We start from the raw sequence: 14,585 nt of genomic DNA, 5'->3' as shown, positions 1-14,585 counted from the left end.
GATCACACACACACACTATAAGCTTCTGGTTTTTTTTTTTTTTTTGCTTCTTCAATTTATTCTGTTTTTAGAGTCATTTACTCATAATCCCTATATATACATTGCCATCTTCATTTTTGTGTCTACTGGGCATTAATTAATAATACATTCAAAAATACTTTGACATTCCTTTCCAAACCTGTTCTTCCTGAAGTGAATGTTTCTCTCTCCTCTCTGTAATTCATACCTCAGATTCTACTTGGATATCAGCATAGAGGTTCTTCACTACAAATCACTCACCTCCTTTCACTTTCTATTATATTCCTCTCTTCCTCTGTGAAAGCTTTGTCTACTAGCTTAAGACATAGCTTCACTACAAAATCTACTTACCTCTTTTCACTTTCTATTATATTCCTCTCTTCCTCTGTGAAGCCTTTATCTACTAGCTTAAGACATAGCTGTCTGCATTTTGAATGGGTCTTATCTTCAGGCTCAAAACAAATCATTAATAAATTGTTTTGAATAAGCTTCTGTTTTTTAATGCCTAAATCTACCTTTACTTGAACCAGGAATCAAGTCAGATAGAGTTTTGCGATCTGTACTTCCATAGGAATATTTGGGTAGGCTCCTGGGTTTCTCCTGAGTAACTTTTTAGACCAAACTGATAGAGAAAATCAAAGACACGAAATATATGCATGCTGAGGGAGGGTACTGATATATAAAAAGTGAAAAGTTAAAGTATTTGTTTCAAATGTGAATCATGTCCATGGTGTGTAGGGGGGAATTTTTATACAACTCTGGAAACTCACTCTCCCTTTAAATGTAAGGCATATGGAAAGTGAAGTTGTGCGAAGGGTGATTGTGGTGGCAAAAGCAGAACAGGGGAAGTCAGTCCTCTGGGTTAGGTAGTTAATGGCATCAGGTACACATTAGAATGTTTTATCTCTATTAATAGTCATCGTCATAGTCATCATCTTTAAGTAATTTTGCAAAGCGGCTTCAATTCAGCCTATCTGCTCTTGAGTACAGTGTATCTTGACCAACATCACTAATGCTGCATCTCTTTCTAGAATAAAGATCCATCTGCTCAGGCACTGAGAAAGTGTTCCCATGGGGACAGTTTCCTTGTCCTGTGAAGTCTGACTATAGCAGAGCAAAACACTGGTCCTCCTCCTTCCAACCATCTCCACACCACCACCAGAGAAGCCCCTGACCATCTTTATGTAGATGGAAAGGTGATGTGTAAAAATGTTCAACACTTTCTGGCACCACATACTACTCCCTTCCCTCTTCCCCCATCCTCCATTAAGAAAAGCAGGCATTTTGTAATCACCAGCTCTGGAAACAGAATGACAGAGCAGAAGGCCCAAAAACTCTTCTTGGCTTTGTGGAGTTTCAATCATTTGTGCTTTGTAGGGAAAAGGAAGCCATTCTACCAAGACACTAGATTGGAGGAAATATAATGCTGTAAGCTCCCAGCTTTCTGCCTCAGACAGTAGACAAGTGTTCCAGGCTGGAGGAAAAGGAAGTCAGAGTGGTAATCCATGAGAGATTAGATGCCAGTCCTGGACCTTGTCCCTATCTTTCTGGGAAAAGGGAAGAAGGTAAATACCTAAAGTGATTAAAATTAAATCTCTACCATTTGGGAGAATGGCAGTTCAGAAACCCAAAAGAAAACAGACTTACAGGAAAGCAATGTCTTACAGTAATTGAAAATATGTGTTTATAAGCAGCTTTTTTCACTATAAATTAATCCTGCCAATCAAATAATAATTTAGTGTCTCTGACGAGAAGTTGTTTCATCTCTGCAAAAGGACTTAATCTCTCTACATTGACACATTCAGGTGTTTGGTTTTTTTTAGAGTTGGGAGATCAGGGAGCATGTCCTCCATTTTTATCTTATTCCTAAGTTTCCACTGACCATAATGTACTGCCTGCATTATCATCCAATAAATGCTACTTTGCCTATCAATACAACTAAACTAAATAGTTGAAATCAGTACAATGCCAGAAAATGCATAATATCTTCTCAATGCAACTTAAGATGTACCTTCTTATTTTGGTAGTCTATGTGGTGCAAAACATGATAGAACTACTTGAACACATGTTTTTAACTTTTATATACGGATTCATAAATATCGGTAGAACATCTGAACACCTGTAGTTTGTAATTCTAAACGAACAACTGAAATATCGAATTCCAAGAATATTTACATTTTGATATTTTTAATTTGGCTTTGGTGAGGTATTTCATTCCACAAAAGCCAGACTTCTTCTCTTGCAGGACACTCGTCTGCCGAAGTCCCTCTGAAAGTAAGGAGATATTTAGCATTAATGCTTAGTACTCAATTTTAAAATTTTAATCATTTGGTTTAAGCACAAGGTCACTTATTTTTAATAGGTTTCTCCTTTTGAAATTTTTAAATGGCTCACTCAGTCATCTTTAATAGCTTGAAAATAATTGAGAGAGAAAAGCATCTATCTTCCCAGTTGCCTACCCAACTCCAACCCCCTCCCCCAACACCCATACACAAACCCAACCCAATTAAGTATTCACAATGCAGGGAAAAGTCAAGACTAAAAGGTTAAGGAATGCGCTATTGATCAAAAGTCAGAATTTTTTAGCTGAGAAGAGATTTTCAGAATGTGACAGAAGACTCTAAAAATAGGAAATTTATTTCAGCATCAGCCCCCGGCCCAAGAAGTTCTCCAAGTACACTCATCAACTTAACAGAAAACTTTTCAATTGGCACCCAAGATGTGAGCCCAATAGGCCTCAAGGCTAAGCAGTGGGATCCAGAGATTTGAAATCATGATGAAAACTCTCCTGGTATGTACAATTCCTTTTCCTTTAAGCATTTCAGGAAAGACTACAATCTGGGCTCTCCTAATGGCTCTATATGTGAAATATATTTCTTAAAACATTGAAGCTGAAGGCTGGCCTTGTGGAAATAGGCGTGTTTATGGTTTAAGGAAAAAACCCTGTTGAGTTCAAAGAGAAGCTGAGGCCAAAACACAGGCAGGGGTCAGAAAAGGAAACAGAAAATAACATCTTTCTATTCTCTCTAATGCATTATTCTCCCTTCAGGGAGGCAGACATAGATACATGTGTTTTTTTTTCTTCTGAAAAATCAGATTTCTCTTTACTTTTCCAGGAGATAGAATTGGTTTGTGAATGCTTTGTGCTGTAAAACTTTGCCTGAAGCAGAGATTCTGTGGTAGAGAGGGTTGTGACCAATCTAGGTAAAAGAGAAGAAACTATGTGTTTTTGTGCTGATGATATAATAAAAATGTCCTCACGTTTGAATGGGATTTCAACTCAATGGTTGTGTTCTAGATCTGATATATTCCTTCCTACTTTTCCAAGTTGGTTAAAGATAAAGGCACTCCATATATCTGAACAATGCATTGATGATTTCAGTGGAACACAGACAAATATTCTATCCGGTTAAGCTCTTCTGACAGAAGTCCCAAATTCACCTTAAAGACACTGATCATTCCAAATGCTTTGTGATGTCCTATGCTCATTGTTTTCCTTTATGGAAAGTAGCTAAAATGGCCCCCCAAATAAAAAAATCATCAAGTGATTCTAAGATAATATGTGGTTGGGTATTTCCAAAAGGAAAATAAAACTTAGCTCTTAATTTAGTAAGACCGAAACAGTAGTTCACATTTCAATCAGGATCTCCTTTGCTCTTCACAATGAGCTTGTGAATTAAGGTGAACAGATATTCCTAGCAGTGTATAGGTTTCCCATTGCTGCTACAAAAAAAGTATCACACAGTAGTTTGAAGCAACACCAAGTTATTAGCTACTGCGGGGACCAGACTGAGTCTGCATCTTCATGGTGCAAACAGTCTGCATTCCTTCCAGTGTCTCTAAGGGAGAAGCCATTCTTTGTCATTTCCAGGTTTTAGGGACTCTTCACATTCTCTGTATCAGCCCATCACTTTCAAAGCCAGCAACAGAATGTCTTTACCTATCTTTTAGCCCTTTGTCACATCAACTCCTCCTCTGATTTTTTATAGGATCCTTACATAAATAATACATATCATCTTCTCCTTAGATAATCATGCTCTATAGGACACCATTCACAGCATCCAGGATGGGGACAATGGACATCAGCTGGGAAGCTAATATTTCCCTGTGAGAAATAAAAAGATATTTGACAAAGCAAGGAGAGTAAAATGCTGGCTACAGAATGCAAGTGGCAAGTTCATAGGTATTCCTTTGAACATTTTTGGTTTGTTAGAATTTTTCCATGATGAAATAAATATTATAGGACAAATCTGAAGCATAAACTTTCATCATGACCAGAAGTTTGGCAAAAGGCTTTTTAGTCTTCAATGAGAGAGGGGGTCCAAACAATGTGACTGTACCAGACCTCCTGGTCGAGATGAAAAACAAACGAGCACAGATATGAGGACTGGGCACAGACATGAGGATTGAGAATCAGGCATGGGCAAAGGTCATATAATGCCGATGAAGAAACCATTGGGTTGGGGACAAGGGTGAAACAGGGCAGCTAACATTGAGCCAGAGATGTCCTCCTATCATGTCTCATATCTCCTAAATACACACAAGCATCTCTCTTTCACCCCCCCACCCAGTGTTGGGGAGAAGAGGAGAAGAGCTAAACCCTAAATTCAGCCAGGCACCATGAGTTACACTTGTAAACCTAGCTACACAAATGTCTGACATCTGAGTATTGCTATTGGAGGCCAGCCCAACTAATTTATCTCCAATTAACCTGCAAAAAGTCATAAGTGGAGCACGGCTCAAGTAATAAAGCACCAGCCTTGAGCAAACAAAGCTATGGTACAATGCCCATGCTCTGAGTTCAAGCCCCACTATGGTCTTGGAAAAAAAAAACAAATTTATCGTTCATAAGCATATAATAAATATCATTCAAAGACAAAGGCTCTCTAGTTTTTGAGAGGGAAAGCAATCCAATTTAAAAGAAAAATTACAGTCCTTACAAACTTGAGGATTTTGCCAATAAAATTCCTATCTGTAACACTCATAGTCCAAAAGAAACTGAGACCCAAACAGCAAATTTTTTGCTGCTGTTTACAAATTCAGAATTTATTCTACCAGAAAGAAATGAGAAAGTGGGATAAAGAACATAATGGGCATGGACAGAATTAAAAAGAACCATTCTCCTGACAACACAGAATCAACCAATATGGTCTAAGAAAAAAGATCACAGGGGATCTTCTCAATTTATGTTTTTTCGTCAGTGTGAGATAATATATTTCTTCTGGGTGCTCAAAAATTATGGCTGCCCTAAATTGTTCCAATAAGAAATTTCCTAAATAAAACACCATTGCTTATATTAATGGGAACGCAATAGCCTTTCAAAGGAATCCTATCTCTCTCCTGACCCAAGGAGACTAATATACAGCCAAAGGTAATATCAAAATATATAATACCTGACTACATATATGTATGTGTATATATAGGTGTATATATATATATATATATGTATATGTGCATATATGTAAAATACCCAATACAGCAGAGACATTCACTCATCAAAATAAACATTACTACTCATGGGACTGTAAGTTGCAAACTGGGCAAATATTAGGCCTATAGCCAGCTTACTTTATCCTCTGCCAGTGAGAATCTAAGGCAAAAACTGATTGTTGCTTAAACAATAGAGAAAACATCCAAAATAGTAAGTTAATATTCTGTCATAATTAGGGATTAATCCTAATATTCAATCCATATGTCTTTGTGTGTCATTAAAATACTATCTTTTGTTCATCAAATCAAAATGTGACCCAGGCACTATCTCACCTATCATTCCAGCTACTTAGGAGGGTTTGAGATCTGAGAACAGAAGTTCAGAGTCAACCCCAACAGACATACCCAACAGACTCTTCCAATTAACTAGCCAAAAGACAGATCAGTAGGGATGGCTCATGTGGCAGAGCACCAATCATGGGAAAAAATGTCAAATAAGAGCTTGAGGCCTTGAGTTTAAGCCCTACTACTAGTACACACACACACACACACACACACACACACACACACACACACACAATGTGTATAGTTGATGCTATTGAGTATCCCACAAAATTTATGTGTTGAAACTTAGTCCCCATTGTGTAAAAAATTTTAGGGAAATGATTAAGCACGGACTTCATGAATAGATTAGTGCCTTGTGTAAAGTCTGGTGGGGGAGTGCCTAAATCTCTTCCACTCTTCTGTTCTTTTTTTTTTTTTTTTTTTTTTAGGCTGGCTTGAAATAGTTTAATTCTTTTTTTTTTCTTCAAATTTTTATTATCAAACTGATGTACAGAGAGGTTACAGTTTCATACGTTAGGCATTGGATACATTTCTTGTACTATTTGTTCCCTTGTCCCTCATACCCCCCTCCCTCCTCCCCCTTTCCCTTCCCCCCCCCACCCCGAGGTGTTCAGTTCACTTACACCAAACAGTTTTCCAAGTATTGCTTTTGTAGGTGTTTCTCTTTTTTTACCCTGTGTCTCTCAAATTTGGTATTCGCTTTCAGTTTCCTACATCCAATACCAGTATACATGGTTTCCAATATACTCAGATAAGATTACAAAGATAGTGTAGGTACAACCACAGGAAGGTGATACAAGAACATCATCAATAATAGAAGCTACATATACACATGGGACGTTGAAAGTAGTTACAACTGTGATATAACAATTGTTCCCATAACATGGAGTTCATTTCACTTAGCATCATCTTATGTGTTCATAAGGGTATAGCTATTGGGCCTTGTGATGCTCTGCTATGACTTGCCTAAACCTGTACTAATTATTCCCAATAAGGGAGACCATAGAGTCCATGTTTCTTTGGGTCTGGCTTACTTCACTTAGTATAACTTTTTCCAAGTCCTTCCATTTCCTTACAAATGGGACAATGTCATTCTTTCTGATAGAGGCATAAAATTCCATTGTACAAAAGTACAAATTTATTTTTATTTTCTCAAATGAATTTATTTAATTCACTAAATATACTCCCTTTAAAGAAAGCAACTTTTTATGCCATAGAAAGGTTGGACTTTCATATAGGTTCAAATATGAAGTAGATTGGAAACACAGATTTTTTTTTCCTAGAATGGAATAAGTTTACAAAGTAAGGAGATTAAAAAATAAAGATGGGACAGCAAAAAAAAAAATAAGGAGATTAAAGACATTCGTGCAGAGAAACTTGATTAGTCTTCTGAGATACTAAAAATTTCTTTGTTCCCCACACAGCAAAATAAGAATTGGAGAGAAGAAAGTTACCATACTGGAATACTTTCTAACATGGACTGTGTGGGAGATAATCAAAGACTTGCAGCCTGGGAAAAAGAACAGCTATGAAGTTTTCTGTAAAAGACTTTGAGACCTTTTTGTTTAAGGTGTAACAAAATTTATTATTTGCAAAATTAAAAACCTACCTCATTAAGCATTAAATTAATAGAATTATAAAATCGAGAGACCTTTCCTATCACTATGTCAAGGTTCTGATATAAAAAATAAATACCCAGGGAAAACTTAGGATTCATAAGATAAATAAATGTCTACATTCTTAATTACACTCTAAATATCCATGCTTATATTTTTGAGAGAAAAAGTCAGGGAGACATAAAACCTAAAGTCCTACATAATGTCTAACAGTTTTAATACAACCCTCCCTCTTCTCCCATCCAAAATGGAATAGAATCCATACCAATGAAATACAATGAAAGAGTTCCCCTTACATTTTCCTAAAATATAGGAGAGGATTTTGATTACTATTCTTAATAAATGATAATACAGTACACATCTTGGATACTTGGGAATTGATAAATATTTTTAATAATTACTTATTTATTGTCAAAGTGATGGACATACGGGTTACAGTTTCATACATAAGGCAGTGGGTACATTTCTTGTACAATTTGTTACCTCCTCCTCATTTTACCCCCTCCCCCTTCCCCTTTCCCTCTCTCCCCATGAGTTGTTCAGTTGGTTTACACCAAATGGTTTTTTTTTGTTTTTGGTTTTGGTTTTTTTTGGCCAGTCCTGGGCCTTGGACTCAGGGCCTGAGCACTGTCCCTGGCTTCTTCTTGCTCAAGGCTAGCACTCTGCCACTTGAGCCACAGCACCACTTCTGGCCGTTTTCTGTATATGTGGTGCTGGGGAATCGAACCCAGGGCCTCATGTATACAAGGCAAGCACTCTTGCCACTAGGCCATATCCCCAGTCCCCACCAAATGGTTTTGTAAGTATTGCTTTTGGAGTCATTTATCTTTTTATCCTTTGTCTCTTGATTTTGATATTCTCTTTCCCTTCCCTAGTTCTAATACCAGTATATACAGTATCCAGGGTACTAAGATGAGATAGTGATAGTGCAGGGACAACCACAGGAAGCAGATACAAGAGGATCATCAACAACAAAAAAAAGCTACCATTCCACATGACATTTTGAAAGTAATTACAACCATAATATAACACTTATTTCCATAACATGGAGTTCATTTCACTTAGCATCATCTTATGTGTTCATAAGGGCATAGCTATTGGGCTTTTGCGACCCTCTGGTGACTGGTGACTAGCCTAAACCTGTGCTAATTATTCCTTATGAGGGAAACCATAGAGTCCATGTTATTTTGGGTCTGGCTCACTTCACTTAGTGTAATTTTTTCCAAGTCCTTCCATTTCTTTATGAATGGGGCAATGTCATTCTTTCTGATAGAGGCATAAAATTCATTGTGTATAAGTACCACATTTTCCTAATCCATTCATCTACTGAGGGGCATCTGGGTTAATTCCATAATTTGCCAATAACAAATTGTGCTGCGATGAACATTGTTGTGCCTGTGGCTTTAGTGTGTTCCTGTTTGTAATCTTTTGGGTAGATGCCCAAGAGTGGGGCTGCTGGGTCGTAGGGGAGCTCTACGTTTAGCCTTCTGAGGAATCTCCATACCGCTTTCCAGAGTGGTTGAACATGGTTAATATTTTGAATTCTTTAATACGTGGGTAAAAGTGGCTCTGAATAATACTGGATGGGGGAATGGGAGTTTGGGAGGGTTCTGTCTTTTTTTTTTTCATTTTATTTCCAAATTTCAGATATAAGACATTCACGTGCATTTTAAGACCCAATCAATACTTTGACATTTGCTGCCTTTGGTTTTCAATATGTCAGGTTTGAACTGCTACTCAGCCTTTGGCTCTTTCTGATAAACACTATCTCAGGAGGATGTGACAAACCCTTGTAAAGGAAAATATAAAACTAAATCCAACTACTAATGTTCTCACATCACTACAACAATTTGTCCTGGGATCTCAGACTATATTTTTTATCTCAGGCTGTATTTTTAGCCTTATAAGCACCAGTGGGAAGCCCAAATAGAAGTCACATATCTAAACTATAGGAGTGGGAGCTGTTGCTAACATAATTGGTTTGTTTATATTCTTTGTTTAAAACAATATGTGCTGGGCTGGGAATGTGGCTTATTGGTAGAGTGCTTGCCTAGCACACATGAAGCCCTGGGTTCAATTCCTCAGTACTACATAAGCAGAAAAGGCCAGAAGTTGTGCTGTGTCTCAAGTGCTAGCCTTGAGCAAATGAAGCTCAGGGACAGTGCTCAGGCCCTGAGTTCAAGTCCCAGGATCAGCAACAACAACAACAACAACAACAACAACAAAAAGTCCTGTTACATCCAGGCACCACTGGCTCATCCTAGCTACTCTGGAGGCTGAGCTTCAAAGAAAGCCAGGGCAGAAACATCATCCGCTGAGACTCAATCTCCAATGAATCACCAGAAAAAAGGAAGTAGCACTGTGGCTCAAGTGGTGGAGTGGTAGCCTTGAGCTGAAGAGCTCAGACACATCAACCAGGCCCAGAGTTCAAGCCCTGAGACTGACCAAAAAAAAAAAAAATACAATGTGTGTTTTCAGACAGTGCTCCCCAATGTGTTGGAAGTGCCACATGGCCTTGTGGGAGTCCTGTAGGAGCCATGTGTCACTTCTAACACAGGGTTTGGCGACCTTCAGCTCTAACCAGAGCATCTTTCACTGGAATACCCTACCCTATCACTCTTCATTTAAGTTTTTGAAGTAGGAGGATGGGCCAGAAAGAGAGTGAAAGCAGTGACAGTTCAATCAAAATAAGTCTGAAAGCAACCCTTTCTGGTTTCAAAACGAGAAGGAAAAAGAAAACACAAAACAAAACAACAACAACAAGAAATAATAATCTTTTTTAATAAGAGTGGAGACTTTCTTAGGTAGCCTTGCTAGGGTAGTCCTCTTTCCCACAGGAAAAAAACTTTGGGATATTCTTATCTAATAATGTTTTCAAATAGTTGCGGAACTGACCTGCTGAAAATAGAGCTGTGTCAACTAGACACTGATAGGGTGGGGAAATTGCCTGATACTTTTTGATATGTCATTTTCTAACTGGTACTTTTATTATGAGAGTATAATATTTGGGCTCTGGCTCATTTTCTTTCTGATATGACTGGGTACCACAGTTCTGTTCCAGAATATTCATTATCTGTCAATCAATTGGCCAAATCAATATGGAATATTATGTCGAAGATGCTAGTAATATATTATTGACCATGTTCTTTCATACATCTGTGAGGTGAAACACAGGAAGTCTGAAGTGCTGCTTATTAAAGTTTGTCTCATCCACCTCACAGTTAGAGCTTTCCATTTAAGTTCTATAGTTTATGCATGAGGTTAGGGCTCTAGAATTATTGCACTCTGCCTAACCAAAGGCATCTGAGTTTATATTTACTGGTATAAATAGCAATTTAGCAGGGTGATGGTATTTGTTACACACAAGTAATTTGGCTTCAGTTAATTTTCTTTGAAAAATTGAGATTACAGCCGGTATTAAATTCTCCACAAGAAATCAAACAAACAGAAGCAATCTGTGTTATGAAATGAAAGGAACCCAAACAAGCTGAGAAGTGGCGTGGCTCTGCCAGGTGATGTTATTGAATCTGGCATTGTAAGAAAAGGGTTCGTTCAAAGAATACAGCCATCTAGGACTATTGAATTTGGGAAAAGTGAAGCTGGGTGGATTAAGGGATCTAGCCTACAAGACACACAGGAAGAGCCCACAGCCATCCCCTTCAGCATAATCCATAAATACTTCTTCTGGCAGGCTCCAGAAAGTACCCAGAGAAAGAGTCATTTTTAGATGAACTTGCCAAACATGGTGTTATTCACAGACCTGGACACAATAAGTAAGAAGGATGGATGAATATGTTTGTGTTGCTGTGACCAAAATGCCTGAGAAAGCAACTTGAAAGAAGACAGATGTATTCAGGAAGAGCATGTGTGGTAGAGAACAGCTGCTCAGTTCATTGCCAGCAAGAAGCAGAGAGAAGGAGACCAGAAAGGGACTAGGGCTAAAGTATTCTCAATGACCTGCCACAATGATTTACTTCCTCCAGCTAGCCCTCACCTCCTAAGGTTTCCAGGACTTGCTAAAATAGCGCCCTCATCTGGGAACCTGAACTTGAACTTCTGAACCAAAAGGGGACATTTCATAGTCAAATCACTACAAAGGGTCAGAGAAGAAAATGGAAGAATTACAGTGAAGACGGCCAGAAGCCTAAGCTGACAACAGGACAGGGAAAAGTGTGTGTGTGTGTGTGTGTGTGTGTTCTTATGAGATAACCAGAAAAGGGAAAAGTGAGCATAATGCACAGGATTAAAACGTCTAATAAATGAGTGAGAAGGCAAAGAAGCTGAGTGGAATGCCACATGCCTGTAATGCCAACTACTTGGCAGGTGGAGGCAGGAACATCTCGAGTCCAAAGCCAGCCAAGGCAAAGTTTAGGGAGACCTTATGTCAAGAAAAACAAAACTACAAAACAAAAAAGCTAGGGATGTATTTCTTATGGTAGAGCACATTCCTTGCATGTGCAAGGTATGTGTTCCATTCTTAGTTGTGAAGAAAATATTCAAGGGACTCACACATGATAACTAGCCTACTAGTTCTCTTCCTTGCATTTTATTTGTACTAGTCTTCCCTTGATTCCTAGAATATGAGGTTCCTCAGCTTGTAGCTGAGCCATTACCATTTTCTCGGCTTCAAGAATTCTTCCATTCTTACTGCACAGACTAGCTAGTTTAATGCATTCTCATTTGATGGATTTTGGCTTAAATATCATTTCCTCCAGAAAGAATTCCTGATCCTGTGCCAAATGTGAATCCATCTGTCACAGATTTCAGCAGCACACTCCTTTTTTCCAGACATTGACACTTGTAGCTAATTACTCAGTACCAAGAATATTAGATGGCAAATGTGTCTGCGGTGTCATATCTCCCTGTTGGCCATGGTGTCCTAAGTACGTAGTGCATAGAATAGCATTTAATATTTTCTGGATTCATATAAAGGAGAATTCATTTGAAAATTGTAGATTCAATGATAGAAGGCTCACAGCAACATTATTATAATGCTGTTTCTCTTGCTCATTCTCCTATCTCCACATGATTGTAGGGTGCAATTGTCTTAGAAAGGGGATAAAGAGGGTGAAGGGGAGCAATGGAAGGGGTGAGTCTCATCAACGCCTATAGTATATCAGGTGCTAGTGGCTCATGCCTGTAATCCTAGCTACTCGAGAGCTGAGGTCTGAAGATTGTAGTTCAAAGTCAGCCTGGGCAGGGAAGTCCATGTGACTCTTATCTCCAATTAACCACCAAAGGCTGGAAATGGAGCTGGAGCCCATGCACTGCAGCAGAAAAACTAGATAAAGGATAGCACCCAGGCCAGACCTTGAGTTCAAGCCCAGTACTGGCACACACACACACACACACACACACACACACAGATACATGGTATGCATATAGAGACTTATCAAAATGAAGCTTCCGTCATAACTAATTAATGTTAAGAAAAAGTATGGGGTTAAAAAAATAAATTCAAGGGGCAGGGGATATGGCCTAGTGGCAAGAGTGCTTGCCTCGTATACATGAGGCCCTGGGTTCAATTCCCCAGCACCACATATACAGAAAATGGCCAGAAGTGGCGCTGTGGCTCAAGTGGCAGAGTGCTAGCCTTGAGCAAGAAGAAGCCAGGGACAGTTCTCAGACCCTGAGTCCAGGCCCCAGGACTGGCCAAATAAATAAATAAATAAATTCAAGTAGTTCATGATCTGCCTTTCACAACTTCACTCAACCAATACTTATTTCTCATACCTCTTTACATTCCTTGCTTTCCATCAGAATAGGCTAAGTTATGCTGCAATCACAAATAACCTCCAAATTCCAGTAAAATGAAGAAAATGCTAGTCCACTATACAACCAAGAAGCTCTCAAGCATCTGTCCCCAGTGCTAACGCTCAATGACACAGGACACTGTAGTCTTGTGGCAACTCATAACAATGTGTTTGCACTTGCTGTGATGTACAAGGAAGCACAGAGAAACAATGGCTCCTAAAACTTTTGCCCTGAAAATGATCCAAGTTATACATAGGCCATGTTTAGAAGAACGTTCCACATGACCACACTTACCTTCAAGGGAGAAGGAAGTAGTCTGGGCAATAGAGGAGAACAGAATGATACTAGATCTTAGTAATGTCTACAACATTCTCTACCCAGGATCCTAGAAAGCTACTCATTTCTCACACTCTCTTGCAGCTAGGGATAGCTGTATAATGTACTACTATCTGTTTACTTTCAATTTTCCCAAGGATGGGCTGTGTCTAATATGACTTGGATCAACTATCCACACCTAGGATAAACACTATGTCCCTCCATTATTCAACTTAAGTCACCTGCAGTCATATTGTAGCCTCAAGTAACCAAATATTATACACATATAACTAAATACTACCCCATAAAGCACTTTTCTTGGCATCCTACAGATGTCAGATCAACTCTCACAGCTACCTACAGATACTTGGCACTTATAGCTAATTATAAATTCATAAATTTATCTAGAATTCTTGTTCTGTGACACAAATCAGCTTCTGTATTCATTTTACCCAATTATTCTGTGAAGAAAGTTGGGAATATGAGAGCCCAAGATTTGCTGAGTGCTGATTTCATTGAGATAATCAGTTTGGAAGAGAAAAAGAAGTTCCATTGAGCAAAGCAAAGATACCTCCCCACTTAGCCTCCCTCCCCACTGACAAAACATAGTTCAGTTTCCTGGTATTTATTTTCTTAATCTGTTATTCAGAGGAGTTTATAATGCCATTTCATTCTATATTCTGAGAAAAGAGATTTGAAGACTACTTTTCTACTTTCTTAATAAAGACCCAGAAACACAACAAATCAAAGAAAGGTTGGATAAATTGGTTTGCATTGAACTGCAGAGCTTCTACATGGCAAAGGACATAGCCATTTAGATTGGGAAAAGATCTTCAGTCAAGGGCCTCATATCTAAAATATACTGAGAGCTCAAAAAATTAAACTACCCACAAACAAATCCTCTATGAAACAACCACTCCAATAACAAGTGGGCTACAGAGTTAAAGAGAGACTTCTCAGAAAAGGATATAAGAATGGCCAATAGACACATGAAGAAATGCTCAGTACCTCTGACCTTCTTTTATAAGAAGTGCAAATCAAAACAATACTGAGATTCTACCTCACTCCAGTTAGATGGCCATTATCAAGAACTAGGAACAGGGGCTG

This window comes from Perognathus longimembris, chromosome 2, assembly GCF_023159225.1.
Source record: "Perognathus longimembris pacificus isolate PPM17 chromosome 2, ASM2315922v1, whole genome shotgun sequence".
NCBI lineage: Eukaryota > Metazoa > Chordata > Mammalia > Rodentia > Heteromyidae > Perognathus > Perognathus longimembris.
Note: the sequence above shows the minus strand (reverse complement) of the source record.